This window comes from Furipterus horrens, unplaced genomic scaffold (assembly GCF_987537825.1).
Source record: "Furipterus horrens unplaced genomic scaffold, mFurHor1.1.pri manual_scaffold_6, whole genome shotgun sequence".
NCBI lineage: Eukaryota > Metazoa > Chordata > Mammalia > Chiroptera > Furipteridae > Furipterus > Furipterus horrens.
In genome coordinates, this window is record NW_028327176.1 from 171,585,490 (window position 1) to 171,604,760 (window position 19,271).

General features: G+C 37.9%; 1 long non-coding RNA gene across 1 annotated transcript; it reads right to left on the bottom strand.

Annotated features, from left to right (window-relative positions):
• Window positions 1-238: 238 nt before the first annotated feature.
• On the bottom strand, window positions 239-6,849 carry LOC150007833 (uncharacterized). The gene is made up of 3 exons (XR_016511848.1): window positions 6,632-6,849; window positions 631-742; window positions 239-293 (listed from the first exon to the last, which is right to left on the bottom strand). It is a non-coding gene; the product is annotated as an uncharacterized LOC150007833 (long non-coding RNA).
• Between the last annotated feature and the right edge of the window lie 12,422 nt (window positions 6,850-19,271).

Consider the following 19,271-nt stretch of genomic DNA (forward strand, 5'->3'; position numbering starts at 1 on the left):
AGGGGACAGGCAGGGAGCGGAGTCGGGCCACTGGGGCTGCTGGGTGAACGTGTCGTCTGACTGTGCAGCTCCCACTGCCAACTTCCCTCTCAACTTCCCTCTCAGGACTTTACTCTCATTTCTATTTCTGAAAAATCCTTCCTAAGCAGCATATGATATAAATGATTTGTCACCTTTCCATGTATTCATTTATTGTCTTTGTCAAGGTACCTGCATGACCTGGCATGTAATTTCAACACTCTGTGTGGCTTCGATCATTATCTGGATGACGAAGAAAGGGTGCAGGCTGTTCCCTAGGTAGGAAACATGTGACAATTAGCGTCTAATGACTGTTTTCTTAAAACGGGCAGGAGTGGGCACAGTGTGCAGAGGAAAGCGAGGTTCTTCTGCCACAGCACGGGCTGGTTGTGCTAGAAGAAAGGAGGGCAATGGTGTCCCCAAATGTGTCATGCCTACCACGGGGGGACTGAATGGACTGTTGGTGTGAAGGACATGCCTAAATGGAATTGTCGTGTATATATCTTTGTATGTTAGAAATACATAGAATATTACATTTATTTGCTTAGAATGAAGCTAAAGAAGTTACTTAAATTAAAAAGTTAAGCAGATTTAAAAAATAACATCTCTTACCACTCAGTGCTGTGTGTTCAGTATTATACTACGTGATTTCTGTGGAGATCCTCGTTTAATCTTCACAACCACGCTTTGAGTTGAATTGAATTCCATTTTACAGGAAGCCAAACTGAAGCAAAGAAAAGTTGTATAACTTACCCAGATTCCTGCACTTATAAGTAACAGAACTATATGAATCCAGACAAATCAGATCTGTCTGAATTTAGAGAATATAATCGGCACACCTCCCTTCAACAAATCTGCACTGTTTTTGCTGAGTCCAGAGCACAGAATAGAGCCTCAATAAATCTTTGTCGATTGGAAGAATGAATGAATAAATAGCACATAGTAGATGCTGATTCTGGAAAAAAATCATAAGTTGGTATATGGATGCCTAAAGCTTAGAAAACCCCGACTTAGTTTAATGGTTTTGAAGGAACTACCCTGGGATTCAAGCCACAGAAGAGCTTCCCTGGCTGCTGTGGGGGGTGGCGGTGTGGGAGGGGCGGTCAAGAGGCTGGCTTCCAGCACTTTCACCAGGGAAGCTTCCCTGTTGTCTATTATTGCCCCTCCTTCCACCTTAATTTTTAAAGACATCTTTACTGCTGCTGCAATTAAAGCAAAACAAAAGGAAACAAAGCAAAGAAAAAACAAAACGACAAAATCCTCCTGGCAGTCTAGTGCAATAACAGCATTATACAGATGAAGAAATGGGCCTGGAGAAGTGACAGATTAGAACATAGTCAGAACGTGAATATAGTCTTTCTGACCCTTTGCCCAGTGCGTATTTCATCACACTGAGGAAAGTGTGTTCGCAGCACGTTGGGAAACAGCGTGTGGTGCTGACAACTGTACCGAGTATGCTGAGAAATAGCTGCAGGGACCAACCCTGACCTACATAAAGATGCACTTTAAGTACTGGGTGTTCCCCTTTACAAACACGTCTTAGGTGAGGCCAGTTCTACTTAAACAACAGGTAATTTGGAAGTACACATTTAGGAGGAGTAGGTGGAATTTGCCGATCTGATTAAAAAAACATTTAGTATGCAACGTAACATGGCATATTACTCAAACAAATATGACTTAATATATCATAGTACTTAATAAATTATAGTACCCTGAACACAGATAAAAGGTAACATTATTACATAATATTTGATAAGTACAAAATGAACTACAGACAAGTTCAACAGGGGAAGAAGTGACTTCTAACTAGGGTAGCTTGAAGGCTTTGAAGTATCAGCAACCCTTGAGGGGGATTTGAAGGATTGGTAGGGTCCAAACACTCCTGATGTAGGAATAGGAAGACTTTGGGGAAGATGGGGAAGGATTTTGAAAAGATATTTATGATTGCAGCTGGGGCACTGGACTGGTTGGGTGGTGAATGGAAACATCATTGATGTAGAATATCTATTATACCACTTACTTGAATGAATCAAATAATGGGAAAGAGTTTTTAAACATTTTAAATAATGCAGAAATCAAAGAAACATGCATTGATGAATGATATTATACAGTATTATTATTTCAAACTATAGTTTCCTTCAACCATATGCAATACAAAACTTTTGTAATTCTTTAAGACCTATAATTATTTTTAAAACATATATTGCTGCAATTTCCTAGAATAAATGTAAATGATTAAATACAAATAAATTTTAATTAAAATAATTATATTGTAAATTTTTGATTTTTTTTAAAGAAAGAAGTCATTATATATATAGAAATTACCAGGTTTTTGTTTTAGAGGAAATAGGACTTACATTCATTCTAAAGTTAAAACATTATAAAGAATAATTCATGAGATTACTAAGAAAATTCAGAAAAGATAAACAATGAGGGAAAAATATTAAATATTAAAATAAATTTATAAACCTTAAGAAAATTGCATAATACTAATATGATAATAGACATAAGTATTATAAAGAGGGTATGTTCATTTCCTGGGGCCACGTAAGGAAGTACCACAAACTGGGTGGCTTAAAACAACAGATATTTATTCTGAAGGAAAGAAGTCCCAAATCAAGCTGCTATCAGGGCCATGCTACCTCTGAGGAGTCTAAGGAGGAATCCTTCCTTGCCTCTTCCCAGCTCCTGATGGTTGATGACAGTCTTTGGTGTTCCTTGGCTTGTGGTGACATAACTCCAATCTCTCCTCAACCTTCATGTGACCTTCTCCCTGTGTCTCAGTCTTCCCATAGCATTCTCCTCTTTGAGTCTCTTTTCTTCTTGTAAAGATGAGAGTCATATTGGATTAAGGACTCACCCTACTGCAGCACGACCTCATCATAGCTAATTACATCTGCCATGACCCTATTTCCCAAGGTCACTCTGAAACACCAGGGTTTAGGACTTCAACATACAATTCTGGGGACACATGTCAGTCCATAATAGATGGTATACAGGTATCCTCTGTATAACATGGTTGCACTCTAACATGGTTAGAGAATTGGGGAAAACTCCTGTATAATATGAAATTGGGGAAATCCCTGTACAATACTGAATGTGATAAAAGCTTTGAAGAGAAAAAGATAACTTATTAAAAAATTTTCATTTGAGTGTGTACATCATATGACTGTAGAAGATATCCAAGAATTGCTGGTAGAAGAAGAAACTGATTGAAGTAGTTTTGGTGGAAATGACAACTGGAGTGTGCTAAGATAACCTGGGGGATGATAGTACTGATGAAAACAAAGAAGTTAAACAGTTTACTCTAAAAAGTACAAAGAAAGTCCTAGATTTAGCTGAACAGTTAGAGTCATATTTCTTAAATGAAGATCCTTGCACTTCATGAAAGGAGCACAAAGTTTAAGAGAGAACTTCAAAAGTGCTTAGCACCATATAATGAAATTTATAAAGATCTCCCAACAAGTAATCTAAAATAACAGATTTTTTTGCAGAAAGTAGAACATAGGCTTCAAGATAATGCTGAAGAAAGTTCAGAGGATGAGGATAGCTTGTCAAAAATAAAATGCATTCGGTTAATGGAACTTAGTAGTGATGATGAAGAAAACAGTACTTAATTCATATTAATATGTAATACTCTTGATGAAAATGGCTTTAATAAAGATATTTCTCTTAATTATAAAAATATAACAGTATGTTTAAAAAATTCTTAGAACCTAACCCCCCTTTTTGTACTAGTTCTTTGTTTCATGTAACACGGATTTGCATAACATGGTATTTGTTAGCAATCTATCAACCACATTATACAGGGGTTTACCTGTATAAAATAGTAGGGAAAGAAATGATTGCTCAGTAACTGACAATTTGTTAGTCTTTGGGGGAAAAAAATTAAGTTGGATGAACACCTTGCACTTTAGCCCAAAATGAATTTCAAAAGGATTAAATTTAAATGCAAAATATGAGAAAGTAAAAGAGAAAAATAGAAGAAAATGTACTGCCTTTTAGAAAATCAAAGACTCTAACTCTAAAAGTAATAGTAGATGAAGGACCCTTAAAAATTAAAATGAAAAAAATAAATGCTAAAGCTGTGAAAACATTTACAATAAATATGCCAAGTATATGCAAAATGGTTCAAACTCTAACACTAACATATCAAAAGACTAAAAAGGGGCAAAATGATGCACAGTTCATATATTCCAATCATCCAATTCTGTCTAGTCAAGGAAACCAGGGCTCTTACTCCCTTCATCTACATTCAGCACGTGGCGTTGATCCTATTCTCTTTGAAATACTCTCTTTACTTGGCTTCTGGAATACCATACCCTCTTGGTTTGTATCCAGGCCATCCACCACCCCCTGTTTTTCTCAAGTCTTTCCTAGCTCTGTAAATGACACTATCCTCCACAGGGCTTGCTCCGGTCAAAAACCTGGGGGTCATTGCTGATTTCTATACTTTGTGTATGACCACATCTAGTCCATTGGCAAGTTTTCCCCCTTTAAAACATATCCTGCATCCAATGACTTCTCTGTCCCCTTTCCTGGGCTGCGGTAACAGCCTCTTACCTGGTCTTCCCACTTTCAGTCTTGTTTCCTAAAGGTAAGTCTTCACAAAGCCACTGGAAGTGGTTTCTTCCCAATAGGGAATACAAATACAAAGTGCACAATTTTGAAAATTTTAGAAGTTAAAAAGTTAAAATAAAAAATTATCAAAAGAGAATAAAATATGAAAACAGAACCTCTTCTGGTCCTATCCCCCCACCCACCCAGAGATGGCCAGTTTCTTATGTTCCTTCCAGAACTATCCTATAAATTTACTAACAGAAAACTATATACAATGCTCTGCATCTTGCTTTTTTAGAATGATCTTCTAAAGATCTAAGTTAAATCAGATTGTTCTAGCGTTTAGAGCTGTCTAAGGACTCCCCACTATACTTAGAATAAAATCCCCACAATCTGCAAGTCCAGACTGCACACCAGCACCTTGGCCTTCTTGATGCTCTTTGACCACAACTGGTTGGTTCTCTCCTCTGGGCCTCTACATACCCCGTTCCCCTGTACCTGGAATGCCCGGCCCCCATTTTTCTCTCCTTTTCTTAGAGGTTCCTGTCCAGATGTGACCTTATCAGAGAGGTTCTTCTCGATCCTCTTTTTAAAACATTTAGCAGCCTTACCTATGCTCTAGGCACCCTTCTCCCTTACGTGGCTTTGTTTTTCCTCACAGCTCTTCTTCTTCCCTGAGATTATGTTTACTTGCTCATTATTTGTTTCCCCACTTAGAATGTTAACCCCATGAGGGAGGGAGTTTTCTCACTACTGGATGCCCAGGGCATGCAGCTATACCTGGTGAATACTGGCACTCATAAATAGTAACTGAACTGATTAATGAAAACAAGATTTTTTTTTTTTTGCATATGAAACTGGAAAAATTTAAAGTTTAAAAAAATTGACAGTACTCGGTGCCAATAGGGGCTGCTGGTAGGATTATAAATTGGCATCATTTTTTTAATTGAAAAATAATTTGAAACGTGTTAAGAACATTAATAGGTATGTATCCTTTGGGTTCATCTCCAAAAATATTACCACAAGGAAACATTTTGAGTGAGATGGGAACAAGAGTTGTACAGAAGAATGATTATTGCCCACTAGGAATTAATTAATTATTATAAATACATAATATTAAATAGTATGCAATTTATTCAAATATTATATGTAGAGAATATATAATCACATGGAAAAATTGAAAGCTATAATACTAGAAAAATATAAAGACATAAGAAGTTTGGATTTAGCATAAACACTCATTAATAAAGGAACTGATTAAATAACATGCAATAGCCAAGCAATGGGATATTACAGTCTTTAAAAATAATGAAGAATCTTTATGTAGTGATATGACAGAGCTTCTCACATATATTACTAATTGATAGTAATCAAATAAAATGGTACAGAACAGTGTATATTAGATGCTATAGTTTATGCTAAAACTATATCTGTATACTCATATATGTATTATTTTCTGAAAGAATTTAAAAATAGTTTTTTTATTTTTAACTTAAAAATAAATTCTAAAACAAGCTGTCAACTAGCTGCCTCTGGAAAATGCAGTTTGGTAGCTGGAGTCTTATTTTCATTGTATGGCTTTTTGAATTTGATGTCAGATATCTGTTTTACCTATTAAAATAAGTTTAAATGTAAAACCTGCATATAATAAGGATAACAATAAAAAGTATTTCTAAATATATAAATAGAAAAGACTTGAGGATAAATGCCACAAATGTAAAAGGGGTTTTCCCTTGGTGCTGTAATTACCGTTGATTTTAATTTTCTTCCTTATATTTTCTGTATTTACCCAATACACCTGTATTATTTTTATAAATGAGAAAAAATTAAAAGCCTACTCATTTCAATGTATTTTTGTTCAAATCCATATGGCTAAAATCGAGTCTGCTTAATGTATATTTATACCCCTACTATGCTAAGTTAGTAACAGAAGTCCAAAATGCAGTTAGCTCAAGAGACATTTTACCTGTTGGAGGTACGTGCGTAATACAACTTTTGGCTTTATTGCGTAACTGAATGTTCTGTCTGTCCTTTCAGAACAAATAGTACATACCAGCATTTGTTTTGATGCCTTAAATGGGCCCTTTAAGTGCTTCTGCTCCCCAAGATCAGTTTCCTTTGAGATTCTCAGATCGTGGGAATGAGGGTCAAGAAGATACAAACAGGGACACCGGGCAGATTCTGCAGTAGGCCTTTCCTACCGCCACTTCTCCTGTAGATCTTCCCCCAGCCTGGGAACATCTTCTATACTCCAAGGTGCTCTTCTCTCCCTGTCTTCAGACCATTTCCAGTTCTTGCCTTTTTAGTGCATCTGGCTGGAGTACAACAGCCAGGCAATTAGTCATCTAATCACTGGTAGGATCACTGATGGTATCTTAAATGCACACCTAAGGAAATTTTTTTTTTTGCTGTGTGTGCACAGGGTGGGGAGAGGACTTTTTTTTTTTCTTTAATGTTAAAAAAAGATTCTGGTAATCTTCATGACCATTTTTCTAATTTCCCTTTACTCTTAAAAAAAAAAGTAAATAATTATTTGATAACAAGTTGCCTCAGTTCACAGTGCCTAACACTTGGGGAATGAACAAGAGTAGTGAGTGATTTAGCTCCCTGTGTTAGAGGTAGTATGTTTGGAGTAACATTATTCTATACCTTCTAATATATGAAATAAAAATACCCCCTGGGCTTCAATGTCTTATCTGCTGTCTCTGATTTGGGGACGGGGTTGGAGCCGATCTTCATTTCTTTTCCAAACAGTCTACATGATATTTGTCTCATGGGTTCCATAGTTGGTGCCTTGATGGAATATAATTAATGTAGTGATACAGCATCAGCAGGCTTGTTGACCATGCATGAATTGTTAGATATAAATTAATAACAGAGTCTCATTTTTCCAAATTGGCCCTCTTGATATGGCAAGAGAATTAAACTGGCAAAAGCTAAGCCTGTTTTCTGAAATCAAGTCAATATTATGGGGTGAAGAAACTGACACAGGAGGGCACAGTCCAGGCGTACCCCAGACTAATGGGGTATGTGCACCCGTTAATTGCCTTAACTTTCCTGAAGTGATAGGTCTCTGGGGGGGGCTGAAAAGAAGAAAGATAGGAAAGTACTGAGTCAAAATACATTGGCCATCTCTATTGGGAAGTGGATATTTTAAACCAGTACTCTTTCCCATGCCAGTACTTTCATAGCTCACATGGCCCTATCAGTATTTCTGGAGACATGATCTTGTTGTTTGCCCGGCTTGTAGACTAGAAGAAATGATTCATCCAGTCCTGGCATTTGTCCCGCTGCAAAATCAGTGAACTGCATAAAACTATACAAAAATCCTTTTTAAAATCCCCAAAGGGGATACTTTTCTCTGAGACCAAACCATATAGCTGTTGGTACCCTCTCCTTGTATCTGCCCAGTTGGTGAACCTGGACATAAAATTCTTGAGTTTCATTCCCTCTCTCTCCCTGCCATTTGACTTTTTCTTTTCTTTCTTCTTTCTCGGAAGCAAAACAAGTTCCTCAACTTGCCTCTTGAATCTCAATTTAGTAGTTTTACCACCTGAAGCATGATTTTGAGGTCTTACACTTAATTCCAGCTTATCAAAAATATTTCTTTCAAATAAATATACACCACTTCCTTAGAGGAATCCCAGTGAATAAAAGTTTCTTTATGTCATTTCGTTTATAACAGTGATGTTATAGAACTTGCAAAGTATAATATTAAAAACAACATATTATACTTAAAAACACCATTTATAATGTTTTTTGTATTGAGCACTTTCCAAGTGATTTCCTTGCTTTATTTTACTAACCTTTCTGGCATCCCTATAAAATAAGTGTTTTACTCCCTATTATTTAGGTGTAGAAAATCAGTCACAAGGCAATCTGTTGGAAATCGCACAGCTAGTAAGTGGTGAAGTTGGCATTCAAACCTGTTTGGTTTTTACTATGACATCCCCATACACCTAAAAAGGCATGAAGGACATTAAGTTTTGAACTAGATGTTGATGGAGAAGCTGGAGAGAGTATTAGATAGGTAAAATACATTTAAGAATCAGTACTCAGAAACTGTCCTATTAATTTATTAATTATTCTCTTTTTTAGAATTGCTTTTTGTTTTGTATGTGAGCCAGTACAGGCACAGAACAGTTCTTGACTTCAGGTTTGAGTTTGTTTGTTTTTAAAATAGAAGTGTATTTTTAAAAATATTTTATTTACTTTTAGAGAGAGGCTTGGAAGGGAGGGAGCAAGAGAGGGAGAGAAACATCAATGTGGGAGAGAAACATTGATCGGTTGCCTCTCACATGCCCCCAACTGGGAAACTGGCCCACAACCCAGGCATAAGGCCTGACTGGGAATCGAACTGGAGACCCTCTGGTTTGCAGACCAGCACTCAATCCACTGAGCCACACCAGCCAGGGCAGATTTGAGTTTTGTCTTCCAACCAATTCAGAACCCAAAGAGTAAGTTGGGGTGGGCATGGGGGCTAGTAGTTGGGATGGCTCCTATACACTGTCTAACTCATCTCACAGCTCCTAAGCGAGGTTTGGTCCTTCAGTACCGACCCTTTAGGCTGGGACCCCACTCTACCCTCTTGGATATCCCTTTCTATTTAGAAATGTCTCTCCCTGAACCCTCCACACCCTCTCTCTGTTACGTCATCTAGCCCCGTCTGATCTCTGCTGCCTCTAGAGAAAAATACCACTCATTCACTCATTCTGGATGGAGGTGGGCTGGAAACGACCTCGGATATATTGCATATGAGGCATCTGCAAGACAGAACACATACAACCCTAGTGTATATGCAATTCTTATGCCCTCTCTCTGGATCTCTGCCCCCTAATGTCCTTTCTTCCTATCTTGGCTTTGGTAGGTGCCAAGCCCAGAAAGGTATAGAGTGGCGAGAGTCAGGGATAGAAACCATTTGCCATTGCTTTTATATCTCTTCCTGTGAATATCAACGACAAGTACCCACTAATATTATATAATGTGTATTTTGGCATGTTGGGAGAAGAGTGACTGACTATTGCTTGGAAGAGATCACATCATTATATATATATTTTTTCTTTTAAACAACATATCCACACAATTTTTGTTACCACACGTACATTAATTTTTTAAAATATGAGGCAGCTTTCAGATCAATTATTTTACCTAATACTCGCAACAATTTTTAGGAAGGTAAGTTTAGATATAATTATTTCTGTGAGTCGCAATTATGTATATTTTCATTATTACTATCTTACAGTTTCCAGCCTATGATTGCTATATTCAAGAAGTCTATCTTCTGTATCTGGTTAGTTTTTCTAAACTCTTTTCCATGGATTAACCTCGTCTTATTCCTTTTTATTTCTTGGATTTACAGAATATAAATTATCATATAATAGTTTTATATTTGACACTTTTTATTGGTACTGATTTTAAAGAGAATGGATTTAATATTTCCCTATTTTTTCCTGTTTTGAAATTTTATTTTTCTTTTGTATCTTTGTGTATGCTTACCTTTTTTCTGTCTCAATAGCAAAATTAATAACATTATAAAAGTTTTGGAAAGTGTAAAAAAAGCACGAAGAATACAATAAAAATCACAGTTCATATAAAAAATTCAACTTAGAAATAACTTATAACTATTTTGTGTACATTCTTTTCCAGCTTCTCATGTCATCTCTATTTTTGTAGTATCATAATTATTAAAATTCCTAATTATTACACATTTTAATGTTATAATTTTCCTGTATTTTAAAGGATACCATGATAAACATCTACTTCCATAAATATCAAGACTACATCTGAGAAATTCCCAGTAAAATGGCAGAATCAGTTTTAAGGGTTTTGATTAATAATATCAGAAGCTTACCCAGAGTTTTACTAATATATGCTTCCAAAAACATTGCATGAGACTGTATATTTTACCACACCCTAAATAACCTCAGGTATATCATGATTTTAACCTTTGCCTAATTGATGAGTAAGTATAATACTTAAGTATTGTTTTAGTTTGCATTTTAATCTCTCATGAGGCTGAGCATTTTTGAGTGCCTGAATTGCCTTTTCAAAATCTTCGCTCATTTTTTAATCAAGGAGGTAATTAAAAAAATACTATCTTGTAAGAACTCTTTCTGTACTAAAGGTATTACACCCTTGTTCATTACATAATCTCATTAGTTTGTCATTTGTCTTTTTAATGGTGTCTTAACAATTTTTTTGAATTTAAAAATTATGAATGGTTATTGACTTTTACCACATGTCTTATTGATATCTATTGATATATATATATTTTTTATTTTTAAACCTATAGATGTGGTATGTTGCAGCAATGCAAATAAACCATGTGTTGGATGATCTTTGTATTCCATAAACTCTACTTAGCTAAGATATAATTTCGTTTAAATTTTACAGTACTTCTAAGGAGAACAAGTCATTTCATATTATTAAAGATGCCAAGTGTTTTCTGCCTTGGGGATCCTTTCGCAGCTGAGCAAGACTCTGCTTATCCCAAATAAGATAAATCTGTGGCCACAGTTTAGAGCTTTCACCTCCAAGCATCATGTGACTGCACTAGAATTGGACCCCTGGCCAGGGGGTTCCCTCAGTAGATTTGTCAGTGACCAGACTGGCAGGACCCTGAGTGGTGTCAACGAGGTTTCCCTCTTGGGGACTTGACACTTTGAGTCAGTGGAGGGCACCTGAGCTACAGGTGTGTTGGACCATATGTGAAAAACTGTGGTTCGTGAGAGGTGGAAAGCTCAGGGTGGGTTTCTGAGGACTCTTGAGTTTCTCAAATTCCCAGTGAATCCATGCCCTCTCTGCCCATGGATTTTGAGAGAGCTTCCAGGGCTCTTTAAGTTACATACCTTCTTCTCCTTTATTTAGGGCATTTGGGAGGTTTCTGATTTATGCAACCCAAAGTTGACTTGCACACATCATCTCTCTGGGTAAAGTGCATAGTTATGTACTACCAGAATGCCAGGAGGTCGCCTGTCACCTTCTGAAAAACAAACAGGTTGAACTCTGCACTAAATGATCTGTAAGTTTCCTTCCAGCCCTATAGTTCTATGAGTCTTTGAAATCAAGGGTGCTTTGTTAAGTGAGACATTTCCTAAACCCAGCTTGGTATAACTCTAGTGTAATGACAAAGATCCAGTGAAAACTAAGGGCCAGAAGGGAATGTGTTCAGACCTCAAGACAGGAAGATATTTTTCATTTTCAAAAAATTGTGTTTCCTTAAAATCTGAAGGGGAATTTTGATTTTCAGTCATTTAACTGAAAGGGCACTTCTCTTTCCTGAACTCTGTAGCCACAGCTGTCTGTCTGTGCTTTTCTTCACGTACTTCAGACTGAGCATCTGGCGGTGACAGGTAATCAAATCATATCAAGGAACATTGAGCCATCTGCCCTGATCTCAGCCCTCAGAAGTGAGCCCTTGGAAAGGGTTTCAGTTTTTCATCTTGTGCTCACAAGCCAGCACGATCCAATTTTTTCAATGAAAGGACTGATTTAGGCCTTTAAAAATAATTCCCAGCCCTGCTGATATCAAGGGGTTGACTCATGGCATCAAGATAAGAGATAATCATGCTGTGAATAAAGCTGTTGAATTTTCTTTAATACACACTCACACAACTCTGAAATGCATGGCTTCTGTGGCCAACAGAAAAAAGTAGCAAGATGATTAGGACTTTAAGATGAGGAAAGTACAGTGCTGGGAGGTGATGAGGAGGTTGAGAGTGACAGACAGTGGTCCCCATGGAGCCAGTGCCATACTGGAGTGATCCTCCCACTAAAAGTGCTCTGGGGTGTGAAAGACAGCCCTAAATCCACACATTGACTGACATATATTTGTATTTTCTTCATCCTTTTGGTGTCAAGATAGTGGCATTCTCTTCTTATGGTGATTGTATTTGTGTTATTTTTAAACAAATCATGTTTTCTCGAAGTATAACATTATATTTTGACTATCAAAAAATTCCTGCACTGCTATCAGATGGGATATAGAAAGAAGGATGGGAATTTCTTTCAGAGGTTATATTGTACGTGATGCAAAGAAGGATGCCTTGACTATACAACAGATGTCAAAACTGATTGGCTTTTACAATGAATTACTTTAAAATCCCCAGTAGCTTCATCAGTTTGGGCCTCTGTAACAAATTATCATAGACTGGGTGACTGAAACAACAAACATTTATTGCTCATGGTCAGGAGGCTAGAAGCCTGAGATCAGGGTGTTAGGATGCTCGGGTTCTTAATGAAGGTCTCTCATCCTGGTCAGGTCATCACATGGGCTTTTTCTTGGCAGATGCACACAAAAAAGAGATAGGTTTTGTTTCACTTTCTCTTTTTATAAGGGCACTATGCCCACCATAGTAGTCCATCCTATTGCCTAATTATCTCTCAAAGAACCCACCTCCAAACACTATCAAATCGAAAATTAGGGTTTCGACAAAGGAGTTTTGATGGAGCACAAATATTTGGTCCATAGTGCCTGGTAACAGTTACTCTATTCATGGATTTTTGGATTGCAACTTAGGTTGACTTTCCCAGAAGTGAACCCTGAAATTAAGATTCATGTGAATGTAGTTTATTAGGAAACATCCCCAGAAGAAACTGGCGGGTGAGTGCAGACATGCAGGAGTGTTGCATTCAAGACCCACAGGGCATAACTCTTACTCAGTCCCGCAGTAAGATCATCCCAATCAGGGGAGGGATTCTGGACGGCTCCCAGGCTATGTAAATTCCCAGGCACTTATGGCTCTTAAGACCACCAGGCCCATGGCAACCCTCTAACAAAGAACTGCAGATACTGGTTGATAGAGTGAAAACACCTTCAAGGAAGGCCTTTGAGCATTAAACGAATCCCTTGGCATATGGTCAGAGCACAAACAGCGAATTACAAGAAACAAAAATCCACCCAAGCTAACTTCAGTAAAGGGGTTTCTTGATTAAGATTGCATTTGCCTGTATGTAAAAGAAACCAGACTCGGTGCCTAACCAACAAGTTTATGTTTCTAATGTAACAACAAAAAGTTCAGCAGTTGGCCATCTGGGATAGTGTAGCTGATGCCTGATGTTTTCGGAGAACAATGTTCCAACTCTGTCTTCTTGCTTGTTGCTTCATGATTGCAAGATGGCTCTTTTACCTTCATCCTTATGTCTGTATTCCTGGCAGGAAGAAAAAGGCTGGATATATGTCAGGAAAGCAAACATTTCCTAGCAATCTCTAGCAGATTCTGATTAGTTTCCATTGGCTCTAAGTTACCTAATTACTTTAAATGTAAGGAGTTCTGGGAAGGTGGCACATGGATCCCCTGAAGGAATAATAAATGGGCAATGACTGGGCATCTAGCAGTGTCTGTCTGATGGGGGATTTTTTGGTAAAAATACAAAGGGCTCTCTTATGCGATCCAAGAACATGATACAAGCACAGCTCAGGTTCCTGAGGGATGATGCCAGAACTGGCCCACGAGGGCCAAGTTGTAAGTTAAGTCGCGCTGAAACGTGCATGGGAACAGAGGAGATACTTGAAGCTGCAGCTCAGACACACGCACATTGGCTTCATCCTGCGGCACAGTGAGCAATGCGCAATGTGCTTGCAGCAGGCAGCCTGCCTGCACATGCCAAGGCTGGGCCCTGGGCCTGACTGCTGGTGATGACAGTGATGGCAGCAGCGGCAGCAGCAAAGCCCTGGTGAGAGAAGGGGGGCCCAGGTGAGGGTCACGACCCACGGTGGGAGCCCTGTTTGCTAGCCTGTCCCTGGGGTCCATCTCTGGGGTAGCAGCACAAGTCTTGAAGCTTTCCAGGAGCTGTTGGCACTCTGGTGGTAAATCTTTGACAGTAAATTATTACAAAATAAAAACATACATGTGGACATTACAGTAAAGCCTATCAGTGAGTTAGCTGAATTCTTCAGTTTAAGTCTTTGGTTTTGAAAACTGCCACAACACAGCAAAACAAATATACACAAGCTTAGAAACAGAAATTAAATTTAAAGATTATCACAATTTATAGAAAAGAACATTATTTTCACAGGAAGCATCAATGAGCCAATTATTAATGAAATAATGTTAAAATTAATTTTTCTCTTGTAATTGAAGATACAGTGATAAAATGTATAAACAGGTGTTTGTATTATATACAAATCACAGAGTCAGTTTCTTGTATAACCTCCATAAGGTACAGGAAATGTAAGAGGAAATATTAAAATACCATTGTATAAATTTATATTTAAAATTAAATTTAGACTTACACAAAAGTGATTTGTATAGAGGATTAAATTTTTCTAAAAATTTATACAAATCATCAACCTTACACAGTCTGTCCAGAAGGTATCCAGCCATATAATATGAAAAATCGAGACATTTATTGAAGAAGTTACAAGATACAAGAAACATTGTACATGACACCTCAGTCCCCTTCAAAGTAGGCACCTTGGGACCTCACACAATTCTCCCAATCGCCATCAGCTGCTCCATCATATATTCCTGAATCTCATCGATGAACTGAAATCTCTTCCCTTTCAAAGGTAATTTTAATTTTGGGAAAAGCCAGAAGTCACAGGGCGCCAAATATGGGCTGTAGGGGAGCTGAGTCATCCAGGTAATTTGATGTTTTGCCAAAAAACTCTGCATGAGACATGATTTGTGAGCAGATGCTTTGTGTGATGAAGCTGCCAATCAACAAGTGCCCATAGCTGCAGCCTTCTGAATCATTCAAATAGTTTTCGAGGAGGAATATTCAAACTTAATCCAAAATTTGATGCAGGTTTGTTGCTCTACTCACTCATTTTGAATGTGACGACCACACAGAACACATGCTAATTCAGTGGTGTCTACTGCCCCCACTGATTAATACAGTGAAGTCATCATTGTTCACTGTCATCAGTCCAGTACACTATCCTTGGCTGCAAGGTTATACTGATGTCATGCAAATTGTTCTCGTTATATTAACAATGGCGGACTTTTTCTAGACAGACCTTGTAGATGTACTAGTATTTGTGTTTTTAAATAATCAGAAATTTGTTCCAATGTTTTCACAACCTATAAAATACTCTTAACAGCTCTAGCAATAGTGGCATCAGCAGATAGCTCCTCTACGAAATTAAAAGTGATAAAAATTATTTGTAATCTTGAATCTTTTAATAGCAACTCATATTATTTTCAATGATAACAACTGAAAATGAATTTTCTAAAAGTATAAATTTCAATGATCTAATATATTTGCAGAAGTGATCCAGAAATCTCCTAAAATCAATCTACACACTAATAAAGTCTAATTTACTATATTATATAAGATTATAACACCCAAACTATTATTCCTTTAAATTTAAGTTTATGTTACTACTTATGTACCAATATTACCCCTTGTTATGAACTGAACTGTGTCCATCCCACCTCAAATTCATATATTGAGATCCTAACCCCCTATGTGACTGTGTTTGGAGATAGGACCATTAAACAGGTAATGAAGGTTACATAAGGTCATAAAGGTTGGGCTCTAATCCTATAGGACTAGTGTCTTTATAAGAAGAGGAAGAATCTGTCTCTCTCTCTCTCTTTCTCTCTGTCTCTCTCTCTCTGCACAGAGTAAAGGTAAGTGAGATACAGAGAGAAGGAGCCATATGCAAACCAGGTAGAGAGGTCTTACTAGGAACCCTGACAGCACCTTGACCTTGGACTTCTAGCCTCCAGAACTGTGGTGTTTTGTTATGGCAACCTGAGCTGATTAATATTTGCCTGTGCATTTTATAAATCATACAATATTTTTAAAAGAAAAAATCTTTATATTTTAGTACTTTTAATGGTCTCTTCCCCTTGCTTATGGACAAGGGACTCCACATTTTCATTTTGCATTAGGCCTTCCAAGTTATATAGATGGCATTTTCTGAAATGAGGTCACACTCTGTGCCTCTCCCCAGACCTCAAGGTGGTTCTTCTCTCTGTTTCCTCTCTCCCCAGATGCACTTCTTCTGGTTGCACACAGCCCAACAAGGTTACTTCCATCTTGACTCTACATGACCTTTCAGGTCAAGAGCTGAACATCAACCCCTTAATTCTGTCTCAGAATCCTGGCTCTACCTTTCCAGAAGAAAGAATCTAGTTAGCTTAGTCTGGCCTGTGAATTTGTTGATCCAGTGGCAGTTGTCCCTCTGGTCCCATTATCTGGGGTCACTTATGTACTTGGCTGTCGAGGCCTACATTCACAGGGGCTTAGGTGACAGTAATTTCAAAAGAGGTGGTGTGGGCTGGGCTTTGCTCTCAACTGAGGCAATTGTGATACTATCATGGAGGATAATTTGGCTTCAATTAAAAGCTCAACTGCTTTTTTCAAGCGTGTTCAGCATCTCCACTTCCAAATGTAGTGAATCACAGTTTTAGAAGGAAAAGCAGAAACCAATGTTCTGTGCTGAGAAGTATTTCAGGACTGTGTGGCTCAGCTTTCTGTTGACAAAGAATCCATTAGGAATGGGAATAGGTGGAGATTTTCAACAGAATAATGCAATGCACATGCATTTACAGTTGAGGGTTCTTTAAATTTATTTTAACATAGATTTTTGATATACTGTCTCATTTGATATTAAACTGTGATTGATAGTGTTAAACAGCAAAGATATAAGTAGCAACATTAATATTTTCCAGTGAGTTAAATTTTAATAACATTTTAAGATGCATATTTACCACTTAAAAAATTGAGTAAAATCAAGAGTCTTGTTATACATTTCTAGAAGCAAACTTGAAAGATTCCTGTTGAAATAAAACTAAAAATTAAAATTACTGATTACCAGAAAATTTAATTCAGGCTTTTTGACAACTTCTCCAATTTGGAACCCAGCAATGGAACACAGTTCCCTGAGGTGCTGAAGCAGTTCTCACAAAACCAGTGCACTGAAGCTTATTTGATTTAATTGTGGAAGAGGGACCCAGTCAGAGCCTATTTGCCATTACTTTATACCCGCTCTAAAAACGTTGATGATCTGGTTTGCTAGCTCATAGTATATCAAAACCAACATTTTATCAGGGTAGTGAAAATAAATGAATAAGAGGCACTACTGCTGCTAAAACATGTAAAATGATTACTGACAATGGAGAGGAAACTGAAGAGGAGGAACTGTAAACTCACAGTAGTTTGGAGACATCAATGCACACCTTTATCTTTCTATGTTTTTCGCACACAGTTAATAAACATGGGCTGAATGTCTGCTTATTAGCTTATAATTCTTCCAGGTGCCCAGAATGCAGAGGTTAAAATCTCATTGCTTGCCTTCAAGGGTTTATAAACTGGCATAAAAGTTGACATTTGAAAAGGCAGTTATGAGGTGGTACGGGGAATGATTAAGAGCAAGACAGGACTGAAGTCAGAGTGATGAGCCAGACATGTGTTCAAAATCTCCAGGAGAGATGTGGTGAAGCCCTAATGGGACAGTGACAGTGGAACTGGAGAAATGGAGAAATGAGTGGGACTGGTTCAGGGTGACTAATGGGATGCGGGAGGATGAGGGAGAAGGAAGTCACAGGCATCTCTTAGATTCCCAGCTGATGTGAAGAAAAGAGTTAGAGGCTCCAGTCTGTCCAGAGGGCATTGTCTTTGTACAGCTGACATTTAAAGTGAGGACTGGGAATTCCTGCCAGAAGGGCAGAGAAGTGTGAAATCCATTTAGTAGTGATTTTCACTGTTGGGAGATAAAACACCTCATTCAAAATGAAGGGTGTACAGAGAAGTCCTTGGAAGTTCCTCGAGGGCAGGGCACGTATCATTTGTCCGTGTGCCCCCAGTGCCCAAATATGGTGGATCCTTAAGACTAATTCATTTATTTGACTTATAGAAACCAATTAAAACCACGGTGACCTTTCCTAGTCCTCTCCCTTTAGGGAATAAGACAAGACTGAACAAATTATGGATGTCCTTTGTCCTTGAGCAGATAGCTGTTGGCTCCAGACAGATGTCTCTTTCAAAGAGAATTTTTCTTAAGACACTTGAAAAGTCCATGTTGTCTTATTGGATCAGATCTTCTAAAGATCCTGACAAGCAGCCTTTCCATCTCCTCAGGTTGCCAAGGGATTTTCCAGAAGTCACGGACACCTGATTACTCCCTGAGTCTGTGAGGTGTGGAGGGAGGAGGTGGCAGGCACCTCAGGGCACTGTGTGGGAGTCCCCTGTGTACTCCCAGGCACTCTGCTTGCTTTTGGCCCCAGGGACCATGCACAGAAGTCTGTCATTCCCGAAAGGGAAGGAGGTCTCCTTCTGTTAACCTTGGGGAACAAAACGTCTCCTGAGACCTCTCTGACCCTTTGAAGTTTCCTCAGGTTTTTTACTCAGAAAGGAAGCTCATCTCTGAGAGGCAACTTGTAAGCAATTAATTAAATCAAGATGTACTTAGAAGAAAAGTTCCAAATTAGGTCAGAGTTGGACAAAGGGAAAACCAGTCTAGCTGCTTCATGGAGCGTCTCTGAAAAGAACTTTTTTCACAAACTTAATCACTGACTTCTACTGGGGGAGTATAATATTTTTTTCATTTGAATGCTTAATTTTGACTGCTTATCCTGAGAAATTGAAGTATTTTATCTTTTATCAAATTGCTGTGAATCATGGCTGATACATCTGAAAAAATCAGCTATAAAATCCCAGTGGGTTTTGAAGCAGGAGCGAAAACAGAATAAAACAAGAATCAAATTGCACAAGCTAAACCAACTTCCAAAGACACTCCCAAG